The sequence below is a fragment of the Danio rerio genome, chromosome 4, assembly GCF_049306965.1.
Source record: "Danio rerio strain Tuebingen ecotype United States chromosome 4, GRCz12tu, whole genome shotgun sequence".
NCBI lineage: Eukaryota > Metazoa > Chordata > Actinopteri > Cypriniformes > Danionidae > Danio > Danio rerio.
Window position 1 is genome coordinate 54097536 of NC_133179.1, and position 23746 is coordinate 54121281.

Genomic DNA, 23746 nt, shown 5'->3' on the forward strand with positions numbered 1-23746 from the left:
TGGGAAAACGTGTGTATTTGGAACGATTTCATGTGAATCACATGGGAAAACGTGTGTATTTGGAACGCTTTCGTGTGAATTTTCATGTGAACCACATGTGATCACATGGGAAAACGTGTGTATTTGGAACGCTTTTGTGTGAATTCACATGTGATCACATGGGAAAACGTGTGTATTTGGAACGCTTTTGTGTGAATTCACATGTGATCACATGGGAAAACGTGTGTATTTGGAACGATTTCGTGTGAATTTTCATGTGAACCACATGTGATCACATGGGAAAACGTGTGTATTTGGAACGCTTTCGTGTGAATTCACATGTGATCACATGGGAAAACGTGTGTATTTGGAACGCTTTCGTGTGAATTCACATGTGATCACATGGGAAAACGTGTGTATTTGGAACGCGTTTGTGTGAATTCACATGTGATCACATGGGAAAACGTGTGTATTTGGAACGCTTTCGTGTGAATTCACATGTGATCACATGGGAAAACGTGTGTATTTGGAACGCGTTTGTGTGAATTCACATGTGATCACATGGGAAAACGTGTGTATTTGGAACGCTTTCGTGTGAATTCACATGTGATCACATGGGAAAACATGTGTATTTGGAACGCTTTCTTGTGAATTCACATGTGATCACATGGGAAAACGTGTGTATTTGGAACGATATCGTGTGAATTTTCATGTGAACCACATGTGATCACATGGGAAAACGTGTGTATTTGGAACGATTTCGTGTGACTTTTCATGTGAACCACATGTGATCACATGGGAAAATGTGTGTATTTGGAACGCTTTTGTGTGAATTCACATGTGATCACATGGGAAAACGTGTGTATTTGGAACGACTTCGTGTGAATATTCATGTGAACCACATGTGATCACATGGGAAAACGTGTGTATTTGGAACGATTTCGTGTGAATTTTCATGTGAATCACATGGGAAAACGTGTGTATTTGGAACGCTTTCGTGTGAATTTTCATGTGAACCACATGTGATCACATGGGAAAACGTGTGTATTTGGAACGCTTTTGTGTGAATTCACATGTGATCACATGGGAAAACGTGTGTATTTGGAACGATTTCGTGTGAATTCACATGTGATCACATGTGATCACATGGGAAAACGTGTGTATTTGGAACGCTTTCGTGTGAATTCACATGTGATCACATGGGAAAACGTGTGTATTTGGAACGCTTTCGTGTGAATTCACATGTGATCACATGGGAAAACATGTGTATTTGGAACGCGTTTGTGTGAATTCACATGTGATCACATGGGAAAACGTGTGTATTTGGAACGCTTTCGTGTGAATTCACATGTGATCACATGGGAAACGTGTGTATTTGGAACGCGTTTGTGTGAATTCACATGTGATTACATGGGAAAAAGTGTGTATTTGGAACGCTTTCGTGTGAATTCACATGTGATCACATGGGAAAACGTGTGTATTTGGAACGCTTTCTTGTGAATTCACATGTGATCACATGGGAAAACGTGTGTATTTGGAACGATATCGTGTGAATTTTCATGTGAACCACATGTGATCACATGGGAAAACGTGTGTATTTGGAACGATTTCGTGTGACTTTTCATGTGAACCACATGTGATCACATGGGAAAATGTGTGTATTTGGAACGCTTTCGTGTGAATTCACATGTGATCACATGGGAAACCGTGTGTATTTGGAACGCTTTTGTGTGAATTCACATGTGATCACATGGGAAAACGTGTGTATTTGGAACGCTTTTGTGTGAATTCACATGTGATCACATGGGAAAACGTGTGTATTTGGAACGCTTTTGTGTGAATTCACATGTGATCACATGGGAAAACGTGTGTATTTGGAACGCTTTCGTGTGAATTCACATGTGATCACATGGGAAAACGTGTGTATTTGGAACGCTTTTGTGTGAATTCACATGTGATCACATGGGAAAACGTGTGTATTTGGAACGCTTTTGTGTGAATTCACATGTGATCACATGGGAAAACGTGTGTATTTGGAACGATTTCGTGTGAATTTTCATGTGAACCACATGTGATCACATGGGAAAACGTGTGTATTTGGAACGCTTTTGTGTGAATTCACATGTGATCACATGGGAAAACGTGTGTATTTGGAACGCTTTTGTGTGAATTCACATGTGATCACATGGGAAAACGTGTGTATTTGGAACGATTTCGTGTGAATTTTCATGTGAACCACATGTGATCACACGGGAAAACGTGTGTATTTGGAACGCTTTTGTGTGAATTCACATGTGATCACATGGGAAAACGTGTGTATTTGGAACGCTTTTGTGTGAATTCACATGTGATCAAATGGGAAAACGTGTGTATTTGGAACGATTTCGTGTGAATTTTCATGTGAACCACATGTGATCACACGGGAAAACGTGTGTATTTGGAACGCTTTTGTGTGAATTCACATGTGATCACATGGGAAAACGTGTGTATTTGGAACGATTTCGTGTGAATTTTCATGTTAACCACATGTGATCACATGGGAAAACCTGTGAATTTTAACGTTTTTGTGTGAATTCACATGTGAACTACATGTGCATTCACAAGTGATCACATGGGAAAATGTTTGTATTTAGAATTTTGATGGTGAGCATTGAAACATGCGTTCCCATGTAAAAATCTCTTGTGGCTTTTCTCTTGTGTACTTCACACCATAAAATTTGTGCATTAGTGTGAACAAAAGTTATTCTTAAACTTAAATATAAATACAAACAATTTATTGTCAATTATACAAAATCACAACAATTATTTACTGAAATACCTTGAGGGGAAAACTGTCACTAATATAATGTGAATACAAAAGGGGCCACATGGTAGCTCCGTGGTCATCACTGTTGCCTCAAAGCAAGAAGGTCACTGGTTCGAGTCTCAGGTGTGCCAGGTGTGGAGTTTGCATGTTCACCCCATGTTTGCGTGGGTTTCCTTCGGGTGCTCTGGTCAATTCTGCATATGAGAGCATCTGGTGAAAAAAGCATGTACCACAGTAATTGCTAGTTCATTCTGCTGTGATGACCCGTGATGAAAAGGGAAAGAAAAGCCAAGGGAAAGTGAGTTTTGCTTTTGACGAGTTTGTCCTTTTGGTTCATGTTAATGACTTGATCTTGTAATCTGTAAGAAAAAAATACAAAACTTATTTTTAATAAAAGAAACTACCAAATGCTCAAATGCATACACGTGAATGCAAAATGAATTCATAGTATTTAGATCACATTTTTTCACATTAGCAGAAATAGGTAGTAATGAAGTACAAACTTTGTTACTTTACTTAAGTAGATATGTCTAGTGTCAGTATTATACTCCACTGTTAACGTTTTCTGAAATATTTTTCTTTTACTTCTTACATTTGAATACAAATCTACTCCTTACATTTTTAAATCAGGCTCGTTACTTTCGCTTTAATGTGCTTTGTGGAGCAGACATAGCTTTAGTATAATGCAAAAAATATGTAGTCAAATACATTTAGTTTTTTTATTTTATCAAAAGACAAAAACTGAAATATGTTTTGAAAAAAAATTAGGTTTTAAATTTAAGACATTTATTAGTTATAAATATATAGGCCTACAGAATTATATTCAAGAGTATACAAACAAGTATGACAGCTGCTGTTCTTAACAGCTATAGTGTTTTGTGTTCAGCTGATGATACACAGGGCTCGAAATTAACCTTTTTTTCTTGGTAGCACCGGTGCTCTTAACTTCAAAAATTTGGATGCACCAGACAAAATTTAGTCGCACCCATCGACAAATATGAGCACCGTTACTAAACGTTTTATGTTAACAGATTCCAATATATATTACCACTCTAATCACAACTAACAAATAAACAAAAATCTGCATGCGCTCACTGGCCCTGCATGCACTGCTTGACGTGAATGAGATGAACTGAATTAACTATAATAACTGTGCTGTTCTTATGGGTGGTGTCTGATACTGCACAGATGCTATTGACATATAACTTATTATTTGCATACGTCACCCTAATATATAACGGTCTTTTCATGAACTGCAATATTAGTTTCATCTCAGTGAATGCATGCTCTTTAGCGATGGTGACTGCGGTATCAGTCGCACGATTAACAGCATTGTGATGATTAAATAAAGGATTAAATAACGGTTGAACATTCATTCATTTTTTTCCGGCTTAGTCCCTTTTTTAATTCGGAGTCGCCAACTTATCCAGCATCTGTTTTACGCAGCAGATGCCCTTCCAGCTGCAACCCATCTCTGGAAAACATTCATACACACCCAATCACACGTATACACTACGGACAATTTAGCCTGCCCAATTCACCTATACTGCATATCTTTGGACTGTGGGGGAAAACGGAGCACCCGAAGGAAACCCACACGAATACACAACAACAAGTTAAGAACAAGTAAACTTCACGTTAGAACATCTCGTGCTTAAAATGTGTAGATTAAGTGGCAAACACTGTTACTTAAAAACTCCATCCCACCAGTTTTACAGTGAATGCTATAATCATTTTCATAGCGGACTTTGACCACTAGATGTCTTTTATCCACTCTTCGAAAAGTGTAAATGCTGGATTGACATTCTCCACATAATGACTAATCAGATGTGCCATGATTTGTAACTGTAGATGGTTTCTAAAACTAAATCTATCAGTGTTGTTTTCATTCTCTCTTATCCAGACCTTTGCATTTTTGCAGCTGTAGCTCCCTGTCATCGAAACTTAGTGATTGACAGCTGATATTAACCAATCCATTCGCATTCTGTTCTAGCGCAATTGGCCAATAAAAAAAGCTTGAAGACGGGCTTTGCTTAGTGCAGCAAGTTGACGTGTTAACTGTTATAAACTATTCTTTAGTGCTGCGTTTGGTGTTTTTAGGTGTAAAGATGCTTGCGTGAATGCCTCCTAATTCCGCGCATGTGGTGAACATTTTTCTGTGAAAACAACAATTTTATGTACTCGCATAAATGCTGCCAAATACATTTTGAGGTCGCAAAGATTAAACTTTGGGCGCATATGCGACCAAAACAGTCGCAATGTCAAGCCCTGTAGGATGATGTTGCTTGGCTACTTTACAGCTAAAAATTGGCAACAACTTTTTTTACAAAAAAAAAAAAATTGAAATGTAAGTAATTTTGTATAAATGTATGCATTTTGTGAGGTGTAGTTACCACCATGAAACTAAAACAGATATTACTAATGAATACTTTTTACTTAAGTACATATTTCAGGCTGTACTTATTTACTTTTACTTGAGTAGAAAAGTCTAGTCCGTAGTTCAACTTTTACCAGAGTATCTGTACTTCTACTTGAGTAAAGGATGCATGTACATTTGCCATCTCTATGCATTAGAGATAGCAAACGCTATAAAAGTTACCTGTTAAGACATTAACTTTGTGCACTGGAAGTGCTCCTTACTAGCCTCTGTATTGGGTGTATTTTCTCTTTTCAGACACTGATTGACTGCCCGTTTTCACTCCCTCTCCCAAAGTGATGTAAACGATTACCTATCAGGAAACATCAGATGTTAAAAACAGAAAAAACTGTATACAGGGTGATTCAAAAGGAATCCCACAAATTTGAAAATCGAAAACTCTGCAAAGAAGAAAAGGGGAGCTAAGCTCTTTCTGTCGTTGATTTAAGGAAGCTCTGAAGTTTCATTTGGTTACTCATTAGGTCGCTAGGAGAGCTGTTGTCATCATGTTTCTTTGATTAAATACAGATTTTCAAAGTTGTGTTATTCTTTTTGAATCACCCTGCAGTCACAGACTGTTAACTGCTATAAAACAAAGTACCTATAAGGAATCTGTAGACTAAGAAGGTACAACTAGTGGCTAGTAAAAGATTTTGCTTTAATAATATATAAATATATATTTATATATATATATATATATATATATATATATATATATATATATATATATATATATATATATATATATATATATATATAATTTTTTTTTTTTTTTTCTTTAATAAGAAATACCTTCTAGGCAATCAAAATACAAACTTAGACTATGGTACAAAAAAAAGGCAAAACTGTATAATTGAGACAACTGTCGACTTCCTTGAATTGTAGCATTGTCCTTTGAAGATGGTTAAGTCTCCAATGTGTCAGGCTTCTTCTTTAAAATAACCATCATCTTTATATTTCCCAAGCTGTACTTTTTAAACCCCTGCACATCATTGATTTCTGTACAAAAAGCAAAGAGAAACAATCAACCACTGTGAGAGATTTTTGTAACACCAATATTAGTCTATAATATCTAATCTTAAAACTTCATTAATACAAGTAGAGAGAGAGAAAGAGAGAGAGAGAGAGAGAGAGAGAGAGAGAGAAAGAAAGAGAGTCAGACAAAACTAAAAATGATATCATATCTATGTTCATTAACATCTTACACATATTAATCCTGTATGCTATAATCTTCATAAAAAGTAAGATTAAGTTAACATGCAATAATGAAGATTGAATTAAAGTTTTGTATCACAGGGATAAATGAAGTTTTACAATAAATTAGAAATTAACTTTACATTGTGAAACGTATTATAAATCAATTTTAAAAATTGGTTTTAGTGTATTTTAAAGAAAGTACATGCAGCCACACGTCTTTCAATATTGTTTAAATAATCTTACCATCTAAAACTTTTAAATGCTAGTGTATCTCAATAAAAAGATAAGTTAAACAAAATATAAACCAATGTTTCTGGAAAGGATGGACAAGCCTTTAAAATAATGACAGATCTACAGAACTGTTATTAAGTACTTTTGAAATGAAATACATAAAATAAACAAGAAGCTTCTGCTTACCTTAATATCTATTATTGTATCTATTCCATTATTTACATTTAGGACATTTCAATTTAAAACCAAGCACAATAGTCATTTAGATCAGGTTTATAAAACCCTATTCAATTAAATTTTAGTTAATGTTTTAAAAGAGAATTCTGGATTAATACAAATTAATACATCACTAATACAGTTGCATCAATTACAACATTTGCAGTGTTTTAAGCAAGTGAATGAGCTCGGATATCTTTTGGCGCGCGTTTGACTGGTATCACTGGCTTGGTCAAATATTCTGAACATATTCTCTTTTTTGTTGTTGTACTTGCAGAACCAACTGTTAAGGTTACGTTAAGTTTCTCTACACATCCTAAATTATAAAGTTGTGAGGACAGTATATGAATATGCACTTACCGCTGAATTATACCGCTGAAGATGATAAGGTCAAAATGGTCCAGCTTCTCCAAAAAACGTAGCCCTCTCTTTTGTCCTTTGACCGTGACTTTTTATTTTAACTGTGGTACGTTAGTGTTCATATGTGAATGGCATTTACAGTTAATATATCAACAAACACGTATTTTATCTTCATTTCGCGACCGAAATAAGGAGACAAAACGGACAAAAGATTGCTAAACGACCGTTAAGAAACTGCGTTTGTTTGTGAATCCTTGTTGTCAGGACAACGCGCGCGTTGCCGCGAATGCTCTTCTGTGATGAACGCGCGCGCAAGTTCACCCCAGTTGCGTAAGAGTGCCTCGTGGTCGCATAATTCAAAAGCAAAATCGCAAAATGTGTGAGTACGCATTTAAAGCGAGCGCCTTCTGTCTTCTTCGTGCTCGAGAAAGAGTATTATAAGTTACTGTAGCTTGTAACTGCTTCATTTAAAAGGGTTAAAAAAAAAGACTCGACTCTAGGAATCGAATCCTGTCTTGGAGTCGACTCCGGCACTACGTCCATTGAGGGTCGAGGAATCGACTCTTTTGAAGTCAACTCTCAATTCCCTACAGACTGATTCAGAAATCCATTTATTTTTTGCCATTGTACTCATGTACACAATATTAAATCTCATTACATTTTTACTTTTTATAAATCATGTTTTTTGAACCCAAGAAACAACATAAAACTTTATATTTAAAAATTACTAAAACAGAATTATCATTGCAAATAAACTCTTCAAATTCTATTTAAGTTACTTGTTTCCAAAACATCCCTGAATAAAAGTACAAAAAAATGTAGCAAGTACAGCACAGCATTGCCACAGCATTGGGAAATTGGATATTAGATTATATATCAGCACAATGCACAAGTGTAGTAAAGTTGTACATGAATATACTGCAAATTGTACTGTTGTTGATGTAATTTTATTAGAATTTTATAGTTCATTATTTTGCAGTTGCACATAATTTTACCTCATTTATCCTCCTTTATAATGCTGTTATACTGCAGTTTTGCACTTATTCACGGTATAGTGTTGGTCATCATGAAATATGGTTTTCAGATGATGATGTTTTTCACATGTGGGTTCATGTGATCACATGCTGTCCACATGTGGACAGCATAATTTTACATGTTGTCCACATTTGGTCACATTGACTTCAGATGTGGTCAAAGGTGATCACATGTGGCCCTATGAACTTCACATGTTGTCCACATGTGGCCACATGAATTTCACATGTTGTCCACGTGGTCACATAAATTTCACATGTGGTCACATGAACACATGTGGTCGTGAGCTTCACATGTGGTCACATGAACTTCACATGTTGTCCACGTGGTCACATAAATTTCACATGTGGTCACATGAACACATGTGGTCGTGAGCTTCACATGTGGTCACATGAACTTCACATGTGGTCACATGAACACATGTAGTCGTGAGCTTCACATGTGGTCACATTAACTTCACATGTGGTAACATGAACTTCAAATATGGCCACACGAACTTCACATGTGGCCACATGAATTTCACATGTTGTCCACGTGGTCACATAAACTTCACATGTGGTCACATGAACACATGTGGTCGTGAGCTTCACATGTGGTCACATAAACTTCACATGTGGTCACATGAACACATGTAATCGTGAGCTTCACATGTGGTCACATTAACTTCACATGTGGTAACATGAACTTCAAATATGGCCACACGAACTTCACATGTGGTCACATGAACTTCACATGTTGTCCACCTGTGGTCACATAAACTTCACATGTGGCCATGTGTGATCACATAAACTTTACATGTGGCCATGTGTGATCACATAAACTTCACATGTGGCCACATGAACTTCACATGTTGTCCACATGTGGTCACATAAACTTCACATGTGGTCATGTGTGATCACATGTTGTCACATGTGATCACATGTGGTCACATGTGATCACATGTGAAATTCATGTGACTTTTCTGTAAGGGTAAACAGGGTTTCCAAGGAGTCTTAAAATGTCTTAAATTCCAAAATCAAATTTTTAGGCCTTAAAAGTCTTAAATTTACTAAAATATTGTGTTTTAGGTCTTAAATCTTTTTTAAACAAGTCTTCATTTTCCTTTGTTCATATTTTGTTACCCAGTCTGGCCAAAACCCATACAATCACCAACAATCCATCTCAATAAAACTTTAAACTTTTTTATTCAAAAAAATCATTTTAACTCTATTTATCATAATGGATTAAGTATTTTCCTTACAATAACATTTGTTTAAACGTGCTCCATGTATTTACTGCTGAGGACATCGACCTGGACAGATTGTTGTGCATAGATTTAATTTATTATAGTTTTTAAAACATTTGTTAATTTTTTTTTTATTTTAAAGAAAGTTTATTTTGGAAAAAACGTGTGTGGATACAAGTAGAGCTTACTTTTTTACACATTTAAAATCTTTTACTAAGAAATATCCAAAATAATAATCTAATTTTTTTTTTATTATAATATTTTTTTTGATAGGACAAATACAAAATCTGGGCCATTTGAAAAATTCTTTAGTCTTTTATGAGTCTAAAATTTCATTCATAATGGTCATAAAAGTCTTAATTTTAACTTAGTGAAACCTGCAGAGACCCTGGTTTAAGGTATGTCAGAAAACGTGGATGCCCCAATTTTAAACATGCTGAATGAAATTGACACTAAAATAATTAATCACTATAAAACATTGTACAGTATTCTGAACTATATGATGTGATGGGACGACATGAGACAAAACAAACAAATAATAGTGGAAAAATAACGTTTAGCAATATTAGTGGCGGATTTAGGCATGGGTAATGTGGGCGATCGCCCAGGGTGGGATTTTCCTGGGGGTGGCAAAAAAAAAATGTCCCCTAGTGAAAGCATTTAGATACAGTTACTTTATGCAAATGTATTCATTAATAGTGGCAATCTCAAAATAAAGACATTAGGGGCCATTTACATTTGGCATTTTTTGCTCGTGCGAGTTTGTTATTCTCAATGTGCAACTGAAACATCGCTTGTGAAAGCAAACTGATGCATGCGTACAGAAAACCAGCAACTCACACATGCTCCTGTGTGAATCCCGGTTGTTTGCATTCACGCCAAAAAGTTAAGCGTCGCTCATGCGCCATGAAACCGAATTAACAGCCTTTTGTGCAGAAGAGTCGGCACACAGCGAGTTTTGCATAGTTTATGTAAAGTGTATGTATTTAACGATGGTGTTACTTTCACTAAGCATGGCTATAAAGCAGAAAGGAGGGATAAAGAGTCAGGGAGGTAAGACAGGTCTAAAGGTCTAAGACAAAAGATAATTTGGTAACACTTTACAATAAATACACACTATAAACCATTTATTATGCATTAGCAAATACTGAATTCATTATTTGTTTAGCATTATCTGTTTAGCATTAACTCTAAATTAATAAGTGTTATTAAACAGTTTATAACTGCAGCTACATATGCTGTATTCCTGACTTACAACGACATTTATAATGTGCTTAATAACTGTACTTTCATACTTTGTTAAGGATTAATTTTCTATTACTAAATTAAGTATGGGGATTGAAGCGCAATGTTTATGATAAGTGGGGCGGAGTGGGCCAGAATCACAGTGGCAGCAGGTCAGATGACTGTCAGACCAAGGGGAAATGTCCCTATGTCTCCCTATGGCCAGTTCGCCCTTGAGTTTTACTGTTTTCTATTGTTTTTTATTCCTGGTCATTTCTCCAATAATTGTAATTTCTAAAACAATAGCATATAAGATCAGGTCACTGCTATGATATGATTGACAATTTATGTATGTCACTGTTTGTCATTGTGCTCTGTTTATTCTGAGAGCTGAGGCTGAGTGTTTGTAGAGCGCTTAACGCTTGAAATTATTAACTCTGCGTCATTCTAACACTGGATAAACAGAATCCTGTGTTATCTGTAATCTCGTTCCACACTGCTCATGGTATACCTGATGTTCATTAATAGACGTTTCACAATCACAAGCCCCAGGTTAACATTGTAATTTGTATATTTATGTTGTCAATGTCCCTGACTGGACAAACAGCAGGTCATCTTTTTAGATGGCATTTCTGCATCTTGTCGGGTTAATAATATCTGCAAATTAGGAGAAATACTAGCCTTTTAGAAAGAAGCTATTATTATACCAATACCTAAACCATACCTAAATACCTCGTCCAACAGCACTTACCAGTTGCCTTTGCAAAACAATGGAACAAATGATTAATGATCGATTGGTGTGGATTTAAAAAGAAACAGAAGATTATTAAATATCAGTGTGGGTTTAGAAGAGGGAAAAGTACTCTTTGCCATCTTATACGATTAGAATCTTTTGTACGAGATGGTTTTATTAAAAAGGACACATGCAAGCAGTTTTTTTTTTTTTTTTTTTTAAATCTGGAAAAGGCCTTTGACACTACCAGGAGGTATGGTATTTTAAAAGATTTTCATGAGATGGATGTTTGAGGAAATTTGCCTAATTTTATTGCAAATTTTTTTTATTCAATAGAGTTTTTCGTGTGCGTATGAAAACTATATTATCTGAATATATGAGCATATATAGCATATATGAGAATCAGGAGTGCCCCAAGAAAGTATACTATCAGTAACACTATTTAGTATTAAAATTAATAATATTGTAAATGTTAATGGGAATAATATATTTCGTAGTTTATATTTAGATGATTTATGTATTTGTTATAAAGGAAAAATATGTATACAATCAAGAGACAAATTTAAATATGTATAAATAAAATATATGACTGGTCAGTTAAATGTTTTTAATTTTTCCAAGTTAAAAACTGTATGCATGCATTTTTGTTTTTTAAGATCTATGCATTTAGATCAGGAGCTTTTTTAGATAGAGCAACTATGCAAGTTGTAAAAAAGTTCCTAGGAATGAGTTTTGACAATAAGTAGTGTTTTATTCCTCATATTAAAGTATTACGAATTAGATGTTTTAAAACAATCAATGTATGAACTTAATCTTAAAAGGTAAAATAAATAAATAAATTAAGACCTCTGTAATGAAATCCAAGACTTTGTATAATAAATCAAGGCTATTAAAGCCTTAATTTAAGATTATCAAATTTAAGACTTTTTCAATGCTTTTAATTGTACTCTGGTTAGGTTTTGCATATAAATACTTGCGCTTGACACATTTGTTTCAGACTGTTATTTGACTATTACATTCTAAATGATGTAAATTCTAGTACATCATTTTTTAACTGTACCTATAGAACCTTATAACAGCACTAAAAGCAGCATCGAAACAGTCTCCTTATAGTCATTTCCCCTCTTAACGGTGATTGTCAGACTGATCTGGTGTATTAATCAACTATTGTGGGTTCTGAAAATGAACAATAATAGTGTTTCAGATGCTGGACATTCACTGGCACTAGATCCTCATTCATCAATTTAAGAGTAAATCTCTCTTCTTTGAACCATGTCAGCAGAGTTTGTGCATAGTCTATAAACTATAACTTCTATGTTAAGCGGCTTTGAAACAATTTACTTTGTAAAAGCACTCGACAAATAAAGATGAATTGAATAGAATCTGCTTAAATGTGTACACGTTAATGGACACAATATAATCGGATTTATTTTACATTTAATTTGCATCAAAATTACAGTGTGTGTAGCCAATGTTTCCAGTGTCTTTTCAGTTTTCAGCTTTTGATGAGAGTTTTTAAGATTTAATGAAAACTGTTTAATTTATTGATTTCAGACTTAATTGAAGAGAATGAGGGGAGTAAAGAGGAGGAACATCATGTCAAAATTGAGGAAAAAACTCATTTACAGACTGATGATATTTTGAAAAGGAGAGACAAGAACCGTTTCATCTGCACTCAGTGTGGAAAGAGTTTTGGAAGAAAAGGCAATCTTAAGACTCACATGATGATCCACACTGGAGAGAAACCATTCACATGCACTCAGTGTGGGAAGAGTTTCAGCCAATCATCACACCTTAACTATCACATGAAAATACACACTGGAGAAAAACGATTCACATGCACTCAGTGTGGGAAGAGTTTCAGGCAGTCATCATCCCTTACTCTACACATGATGATCCACACTGGAGAAAAACCATTCACATGCACTCAGTGTTGGAAGAGTTACAGCCGATCATCACATCTTTATCAACACATGAGGATCCACACTGGAGAAAAACCATTCACATGCACTCAGTGTGGGAAAAGTTTTAACTTCTCATCAACCCTTTATAAACACATGAAGATCCACACTGGAGAGAAACCATTCACATGCACTCAGTGTGGGAAGAGTTTTAACTTCTCATCAACCCTTTATAAACACATGAAGATCCACACTGGAGAGTAACCATTCACATGCACTCAGTGTGGGAAGAGTTTCAGGCAATCATCATACCTTAATGAACACATGATGATCCACACCGGAGAGAAAACATTCACATGCACTCATTGTGGGAAGAGTTTCAGCCAATCATCAAACCTTAATCAACACATGATGATCCTCACTGGACAGAAACCATTCATGTCTAATCATCTTGTTTAATCCCGCCCCTTTTCGCAGCGGCGTACAACAGAATTTTGCATACTCAATAGTGATGGGAAGCTCGGATCATTTTACTGACTCGGATCTTTGAGTCTCGTTCATCGAGATGAACAAATCTTTTTCGAGTCATTTCGTTCATTTGGTTAAATTTGACAAAATATTATTAAAATGTTACGAATTGCTTCCAAACACATCTACAACTGCCCCAGAAGGTTGATCACACGACAAATAAGTCATAAATAGAATATTATAAGAAGAAGAAAATAATAATTCAATGTTTACCTGCTCTTTTGTCTATAGGTATTGTTGTCTGTTTGCTCAGCTCACCTCTTCATGTCTTTAAATGTCAGTGGTGCGTTCACGTTACAATGACAGTCACATATAATCTTAACCAATGTACACAGTCTGAGCCGATAGGAGCCATGATAATTAGTTCACCTTTCGAGTCTTCTGGTTGTTGAGTCGTTTGTTCATCACGTGACAGAATAACTCAAACCGGAGGACTCGAGAGTTGAATAGATCAATTCTTTTTTTTTTTTTTTTTTTGGCTCTAAACTCATATGATTGGCCCGTGATGAACGAATGATTCAAACCCGAGGACTCGAGAGGTTAACAGATCAATTCTTTTTCTGGCTCTAAACGCATATGATTGGCATATAAATGCATATGTTTGGCTGTAGTCTTTCATGTGGTGAACAAACGACTCGATAGAGGACTCGAAAAATGAACTAATCTTGTCTCGCACTACACGACGTGCACATGAGCGAATTAATGAATCTTTTAGTTATCCGAGTCATTCATTCATTTTGTCACATAACATGAAAGAAAGCATAAGAGATGAGTTATTTAATAAATCAAATAGTCTTTGTGAATAGCTTTGTAACATATGATGCTGCCAGCATTAGACACTTAAACACTGTTTAATTGTTGTTTATTGTTTTATTATTATTATTATTATTTTACCAGAAAAGCTTTTATAACAAATCAGATTACTTTATAAATCACGACAATAAAATAAGCAAAAGAAAAACAAAATAGTGCACATCAAGCTAGGCTTTTTAATAAATAAAAACAAGCAAGCTTTAAATTAAATAACATGTTTGTGCCATAAAATCTTTATATCAAATATGGCAACTCTTCCCAGTAGATGTTTTTATGAAACAGCAATTTAAGTGAAAGATAATACAAATAAAAATACAAAGGCCACAGCGCCTAATGAGCTTAACAACTTGACTTGAGAATAGAACAGTGCATTTTTATAAAATGTTTAAAATTAAATAAGCTTTAAAACAACACTGTGTGGCTTTACTTCTTGGACTTGGCTTAAGGTTTGTTAGCATTCAAAAACACAAGCTCTGAACTTTTGGTAGGCTGAGTCTGTTTCTTCGTGTCATTAGTTTTTGGTCGCAGGATAAAAGATGCTAAATGAGTAAATGCAAATGAAATCTTTCTTTATACAAATATTAGACCAATACATAAAGTCTGCATAGAAAAACATTATTAAACAAAAAATGGGGTATAAAAGAACAAATTACAAATCACTTATACTAGATATATATACTAGATATAAACCACATATCCAGTAGAAAAAAAAGTAACAATAACTTAGTGACAATAGGACAGACCTTTTTTATTTTTTACAAAATGCTTTTTAGGTACACATTGTTTGATGATTTTATGAAAAGTTTAAAATATGATCATATGATGCAACAAAATTCAGTTTTACATAAATATCATTGACTGAGGTTCTTGTTGCAGAGTACAGTGGAACTACAGTTTAAGAATAGAAATGCACATAATAATGTAAGGATGGCTATATCTCTCCATAATATTCAAATCTGCAAACTGTTATGGAACTCCACACGAGACAAGACCATGAGAATGGTCAGGCACTAAAACAATAAACTTTCCAATGTGAGAAGAAGATCAGCTAGAAAACCAGTTGTTCAGGTTGTCTTGATCGTGCATCCTGAGCCCCCCTCTTTGCCCTGGACTTTACCTTCTCCACCAGAGCAGCTCACTCACATTTCACACCGAATGTTTAAGTTTTTAATATGGTGTATCTTGTGGCTTTATATTCATGTTTGGTGTGATTTTAAATGTCTCTGTGTGATTGGTAAAGTGGTCTTAATTTCACTGTAGTATTTTACAATCTCCTTTATATCAGTTAATTTGGGTTTTGACTTTGGGTTTAAGATCTTTGCCAGATGCTCCACTCCAGGCAAAATGGTCTTCGCATCAACTCATGACCAGGCAAGAGTCTTAGTGAAGCTTTTATTGTCTTGAATTTATAATGATTTGAGTATTTAGGCAAAGGGTGCAGAAGTGTCCGTGGGATCCTGTAGACAGGATACCCCATTGCAGGTTGTGAATCTCTGAGCTCTGCATCAAGACTTATATGCTGCAATGTATTTCTACATGGTCAGGTATTCCTCTTTAACTCTTAAATGTATCTTTGAGTAATTGATGTTGTACAATCTTGAGTGGCTTATTTTGTTTAATTATGTGAAAATCTTTTCCTAACAAATAAATGTACAATTCTTGTTTAACTCTAATATCTCCTAAAATCATTTAAATCTAGTAGACTGTTTAGGCTGACGTTTCCGCAGCCTACAACCAGGATTAGTCATCTATTTAGGCACAATGGATAAAGCATGGGCACAGCATTAGAGACCTGTTGATTTCTGACAATCACTGATGATATAATCTAGGGGTATGATATCATCTAGGAGCTAAATCAAACTGTCTTTAAGTATGTGCAAGCATAGGGCGGCCTATTATTACTTAAAGGAAATGAGCTTATCTGCTAAGAATCGGAACTGGAGAAGATATGTCCGTGAGCAGATGAAACTGGCCAGCATACTGACTTTAAGCAACTTTGAGTAAACGATGAAACATTAATTGAATATAAGGATTTATTAGGTTAATAAATCTAAATTAGACCTAATCACGACCTATAAGGTAATCAGCTGGAATTAGATGAATCTAAATCTAAAATGATTATAAATTGGAGTCAGATTAAAAATCAGAGCTAGAAACAAATTAAAATAAATCATAACTAATAAAAATATTTCTTTTCACATGTGCTAAAAGGTTTACACACAGTTAACCTTCACCCATGCTGTTAGCTCTGTCATGGGACTAATAGATGGACCCTCACATGTGTGTGTATTTATATAGTTTATAACCATAATAGTTCTACAGTTTCTTCTATTTCACTTGTTGTTGGTTTCTATTTTATTGCGCATTTTATTTAAAGAGCCCATATTATGGGTTTTTGAAAATTCCCCTCCATGTAGTGTGTAACACAGCTCTAAGTGAAGTGAAGTATCCAGCTAAGGCTTAAATCTGTAAGAATACAGTGTTTAAAACGGTTGATTCATCTATAAAAGAGTCGTCTCATAGTGCTTCAAACGAGTCGCCTTGATACCGATTCATTAGGTGTTTCGCCATGACGTACGAACGTAACCAAGTTATTCACGTGCACGCGCAAACCCGGGAGATTTCAAACCTGAGGCCCCGCCCTCTGACGCAGAAACCCAGAGACACACACACACACACACACACACACACAAACATGCCGGTGGATTGAAGTCACACTGCAGATGGATATATTGAGTCTCTACCTAAAGATGAAACCTCAGCATTATAGCCAAGCAGTTGGAAACTACTGGAAACTTCTGGAAACTACATGCTACAAAGAATACTTTATCAGCGTTTGTTAAAGGAAGGATTAGTAAAGAGTAACTTACTGATGGACGTCAGGATGGATTTTTCTTCCTCCATTTCTCAAGTGTAAGTACGTGCGATTAAAGTTGCCTCGTTGACTCTAGCTTGCAAATGTATTTAGTTGTGATTTGTTACTTGTAACCGCGTGTACTGTATCAGGTTAACTGGCTATATTCTCTTATCGCGTGCAAAGTCACGTTAAAAATGCGACGCGTGCTGCTTTGTTAATGGAGCTCCGTGGAGCTGTGTGTGCGTGTGCGCGCGCTGTCGTCCGAGGTGTGTGTGTTTGTGTGTGTGTGTGTGTGTGTGCGCGCGCGTTGTCGTCCGGAGCAGGGTTAAGTGCGTGTGTGTGTGTGTGTGCAATATGCATGTGTGTGTCTGTGAAAAGAGCAGAGTGAGAAGCTAGGAGATCTCCTCAACTGTTTTTGAGTTTTTGCTCAATAAAATAGTTAGTCGTCTGTATTTTCAAGTCCATCGACTGTATTTACATTGACCCACTGGCAGCTAAAATCCACGCCTACACTATCGAGCGTGTATGAACTGTGATTACTTTTATATTGCTGATTAGCTGTTTGGCATTTCACTCTCTGACTGAAAGCAGTCGACCAATCGCAACAGGCTGTCATTGGTCCAATCAGCGCAGATTAGCTTCGCGCTAAGGAGGGGTTTGGGAACAAATGAATCACTGGACGATTCATACAGGAGTCGCTGGGATAATAAGGTAAAAATAAATGCAGATTATAAGACTACGAAAGTGTTTTTTGACCTTGCATGCATATTAAACTGTTGTTGGAGACCCTTACAACCAAGATATGACCCTATTTCATGTATAATATGGGCTCTTTAAATAGTGTATTTATTTTGTTAAAGAGTCCATATTATGGGTTTTTGAAAATGCCCTTCCATGTAGTGTGTAACAGCTCTAAGTGAAGTGAAATATCCAGCTATGGCTTAAATCTGTAAGTGTACAGTGTTTAAAACTGTTGATTCATCTATAAAAGAGTCGACTCATAGTGCTTCAAATGAGTCGTCTTGATAACGAGTCATTAGATGTTTCATGATGTTGTATCTACGAAACACAAGTAGTTGCGTGCGCAAACCCGGGAGATTTGAAACCTGCGGCCTCGCCCACTAACACAGAAAAAAAGCCACACACACACACGCGCGCCGGTCGAATGTGACGTCACACTGTGCAGATGGATATTATTGAGTCTCTACCCAAAGATGAAACCTCAGCATTAGCCCAGCTTTGAGCAGTTTGAGTGCTTCTGGAAACTTCATGCTTTAGACTGGGTGTATATTAAATGCTTAATAATCAATTTTTAGACTGTGTGTGTGTGTGTGTGTGTGTGTGTAGGCCTAGTATTATTTAAAATAAAATTTAAAATAAAAATGATTATATTATGTAAAAAAATATTATTCTTTATAATTATATCCAGTTCCCCTAAAACTTTGCTTAAATACCATATACATTTATTAAATAAATAAAACCAAGAAGTAAATAACTGTTTGGTCTGACAAGTTTTCAGGACATATCAAATTTCAGCACAACACTAACTAGTCTCACTCAGACACTCACACACACACACTTGTACACACTCTCACTAACACACTCACTCTTGTACATGCTCTCTCTCACACACACCTACATTCTATCTCAATTCAATTCAGAATGACTTTTTTAGCATGACTGTAAATGATACAATGTTGCCAACACAAACACATAGACATCTCACAGACACGTGTACATGTACTGGCTTTCACTCGCATGTACATGTACTGTCTTTCACTCACTCTCACACACACACACAAACGAATGTGCATGTTAATGATACTTATTTCTATAATTTTATGTGCTCATCAGGCTTACTGCATTAACTTAAAAACATTATTAACTTAAATTAAAATTACTGCATTGCAATTATTTGGTGATGAAGGTAGTAATTGTTTTTAATTGTTTTTCAGCTGTACGTGATGTCATACATTGCTACAAAAGGCTTTTGAAGCTGACAAGACGTGGAGCAACCATGACCAGAGCGTTCCAGAGAGAAGGTGTCTCTCAAAATGCAGTGGCCCAGCTCGCTGAAATTGCAGAGCTGTACTTTGCGAACAGGGAACAATTTAACAGAATCAGCTTCACACCAGGAAAAATAACAGAGTTTGCTCAAAAATATAGAGAGGTCATTGATGGAGATTTTTGCATAAAGGTTGTATCAATGAAAAGGAAGGGTTCACTTTTGTCTTTCTATCTGAATAAGTAGAAGAGTAGATTAGAGTAGATTTGCTGTCACTTATTGTTAAGGCCATGTTTTTGTATGTTTTTTGTATGTTTTTGTATGTTTCTTTGTTCAATAATGCTCTGGTTTACTGTTAGTAAAATGTAGAAGCAAAAACCTACAGCACAATAAGCTTAGCTTATAATGGCAAAAAATAATAATATTGAAATCAGATGCAAAAACCTTTAAATTCCGACTAAATTCATAAATTTTCTTTTCAGCTTAGTCCCTTTATTAGTCTGGAGTTGCCACAATGGAATAACCCTAGAGCTTATCCAGCACCATCCATGTTTTACACAACAGATGCCCTTCCAGCTGCAATGCGTCACTGGGAAACATCCAAACACACACATATTTGAGCCTACTCAATTTACCTGTACCACATGTCTTTGGATTTGTGGAGTAAATGTTCTGAAAACTTGTTTAAGATTTGTTGCATATCTACTAATACACTGTAATACACTACAACCTAATTTGGTAGCATGTAACTTATTAAAAGTTTAATAAATGTTGAGAATTTGTTGCATATCTACTGATAGATTGTTGACCATCTAGAACTTATTTTGGTAACAACTTACTAAAAGTTTAATAAATGTTTACGTGTTGTAAAAATTGTAATGATTGCCTAAGAACATTTAAAAGACAATCTAAAGATACTACCCAGATGAGAGTAAACAGATAAGAACTTGAAAAGTAACTTATGGTCAACAGACTATCTAAAGGGGGACCATCAAAATAAAGTGTTACCATTAAGAGAAGATTGTATCCTGGCACAAACATAGAAGATGGAACAAGGTTTGTAAAAAACAGATTTCCAGAAGAGATGGTCTCCTTACCATACAGCACCAAAATCGAGACGGCGGAAGGGCCACAGCACTTTAGAGTCATGCACACCAATCAGGTAAAAACCTGTCGATTATGCATGAGCTCAGAAAATGTGATGAAGGAATGCCCAGAATTCAGGTGCTTCAAATGTGACGAAAGGGGACATTTTGCAAGGACCTGTACAGCTGTGTTGGGCCCGGATTGTAAATTGGCCATAATACCTGCAGGGAGCTTGTCACGCTGAGTTGGCTTTGTCCTCTTGATTGACAAACGAGTACACCTTGTTTTATCCTTGCAGGCCTAACTTTGCTGGCGAAAGCGCTTGTGGGGTTTCTGTAGTGTAGTGGTCATCATGTTCGCCTTACACGCGAAAGGTCCTCGGTTCGAAACCGAGCAGAAACAGTGCTCTTCTTTTGCCGAGAAAATAATAGCATCCACTGCCGCACCAGCAATGATCGTCAACAGGCACCCAATCAAAATGGGTTATCTCCTTGTTCTGCCTGAAGGTTTTCGTAGTGTAGTGGTTATCACGTTCGCCTCACACGTGAAAGGTCCCCTGTTCGAAACTGGGCTGAAAACATTCTTTCTGCAGAGCGGTGTGAGGCTAGAAGTTTGAATTCATCTCAGAGTTTACCTCCCCTCGCGGTGTCGCAAACTTGCGTAGAATCTGATTTCTTTTAGCTTTGTGTTGTGCATGAGCAGGTGGCCAGTGCGTTTGCTGGCCCTCCACGGTGCAGACCGTACAAGACAGCCCTATAAAAAAAAGACTATAAATACTTGAAGCAGCACTAGCCTATTGGTTTTCGTAGTGTAGTGTTTATCATGTTTGCATTACACACTAAAGGTCTCCTGTTCGAAACTGGGCGGAAGCATACAATTAGCGGACACTTTTGTCCAAAGCAACATACAATAGTGGAGGTATTCAACAAGACGAGGCAATGCATACGAAAAAGGGCTATTTATCCCAAGTAATTTGTTTGTGCTCAGAGAATTTAGTGCTGGAGTAGGAGTTTCGTTTTCTTTAGAGAGAGGGATATTCACCGGGGTTCGGGTGTGCTCTGAAGAGATGGGTGTCAGCTGTCGTTTGAAGGACACCAGTGTATCCGTAATCCGAGTGGGAATGGGAAGGTGATTCCACCAGCGTAGAACATTGAATGAAAACATTGCGGAAAGTGACTTTCAGTCTCTCTGCGATGGCACCACAAGACAGTGCTCTCACCCTAACCGGAGGCTCCTGTGGTTATCACGATGGCTTTACAAGCGGAGGGTCTCCTGTTAGAAACTGGGCGGAAACATTCAGATTTGCTTTTACGCACATTCTCAATCGGCTCTCTGCTCCCTGGATGATCCACGATACTAGGGCGTGGATCTGTCAAATGTCATGATTTGACGTTGTACGAGGATTTGACGAAAAAATGCCTCTGCAATCCAACGCCATCCCAGAACAATTCTTTTGATCCCCTTTCGGTGCACTTGCATTAAAGCCCGCGTGTTACTGTATCATTCGGACATGGGGGTAGAGAGTTAAAGACTTCAGCCTGAACACACTGTGTGCACTGTTCGGTTTGTCAGAAGTGGAATTCGAACCCACGCCTCCAGGGGAGACTGCGACCTGAACGCAGCACCTTAGACCACTCAGCCATCCTGACATGCGAACTTGGCAGGAGCTGTCTCCTGCGAGCCACACCGCAGTACCGTGCTTGGATTTTTTTGGGACAATGGAAAGCACAAAGGACAAATTCACTGGACTTTCGGGCAAAACAAGAGGAGAAAATAACACAGAGATGGATGGTGAAAAGCAAAGAGGAGACGACACGGGAGTACGAGAGGGAAAACAGATGGGAAACAACACAGCACGAGGAGGAGAAACAAACATGGCTAACATGGAATGACAAGAAAATCAGCAACAGGAAAGACAACATGAAAGGAGAGGAAAGAAGTACTTGAAGGAAGCAACTGTAATACTAAACGTGGACAAAGTAAAAGAGGTGAGAGTTTCAGACATTATTAAGGCGTTAACAGAAAAATGTGGATATGGGAGAATTTTGGCAATAAGACCGAGAAAGGACAAAGAATATGAAATAACTTTAGAAGAGGAAGAAACTTGTGACAAACTGATTGATGGACTAACAATAAATGAAGAGAGCTGTGATGTTAAAATGTTACAAAACAGAGACTACGTTGTCTTCTTTATGCACTTGCCTGTTTATCTGGAGGATAGTTTAATATTGGAAAAATTGGATGGATGGGGTGTTAGCCCCTTATCAAAAATTAAAAGGAGGACATATCCGGGCACTGAGATTGAGGATGGGACAAGGTTCATAAAGACACGGTTTCCAAAGGAGGTGGCTTCGCTTCCATATAGCACGAAGTTTGAAACGGCAGAAGGACCACAATATTTCCAGGTGATGCACAGCCACCAAGTTAAGACTTGTAGGCTCTGTATGAGCCCGGAGCATGTGATGAAAGACTGCCCAGACTTTAGGTGCTTTAAGTGCGAAGAAAGAGGACATTTTGCAAGAAACTGTGATGCAATTAAATGCCCAGAATGCCTCCAAATTTTAGCAAAATGTGCATGTTGGATGGAGGCAGAGAAAGGAGAAGAGAGAAACCAGATAAGCAGGCAAGTGCATGAAGTAAACAATGTAGAACAAAATGAAGGAGAAGAACAAGCAGGAGTTTTACAACTAAAAGACTTACTGAAAGAGATACAAAATGGAAAAGAAATTCAAGAGGAAAAGAAAATGCATAAGAGGAATAATAAAGATGACATTTTTTGTGAAGAAAGACATGAAGAAGAGAGAGGAAAAATGCAAAATGAAGCAAATGAAAGACTGATATTGGAAGAAAGGGAGAGGCAAACGCTTTTCAAAGAAAAGGAAAAAAGAGAAGAAGAGGATAATGAAAACATAGAAATGGAAACAATGGACAACTCTCAGATGTGTGGAGACAATGAGGTGAAGACTGGACAAAGAAATGAAGAAAAAAGTAATGAAATGGGAAAAGAAGAAGAAATTAAAATGGACAGAGAGGAGAGAAGAACAATTCGAAGAAGGACATTAAAGATTAAACCTACACTGTAAACGATTTCTGTTGTTTTCACGGTATTATACTGCATTTCTCAACAGTTGTTTACT

The 23746-nt window shown here is 36.6% G+C and overlaps 1 protein-coding gene and 2 non-coding genes across 3 annotated transcripts in view; 1 reads left to right on the forward strand and 2 right to left on the reverse strand.

Annotated features, from left to right (window-relative positions):
- The window catches only part of LOC137491295 (uncharacterized), a 331835-nt gene that overhangs the window by 160302 nt on the left and 147787 nt on the right, over window positions 1-23746 (reverse strand). The window lies entirely within an intron of this gene.
- Window positions 20939-21011, forward strand: trnav-uac (transfer RNA valine (anticodon UAC)). The gene has a single exon. It is a non-coding gene; the product is annotated as a tRNA-Val (tRNA).
- Window positions 22176-22258, reverse strand: trnal-cag (transfer RNA leucine (anticodon CAG)). The gene has a single exon. It is a non-coding gene; the product is annotated as a tRNA-Leu (tRNA).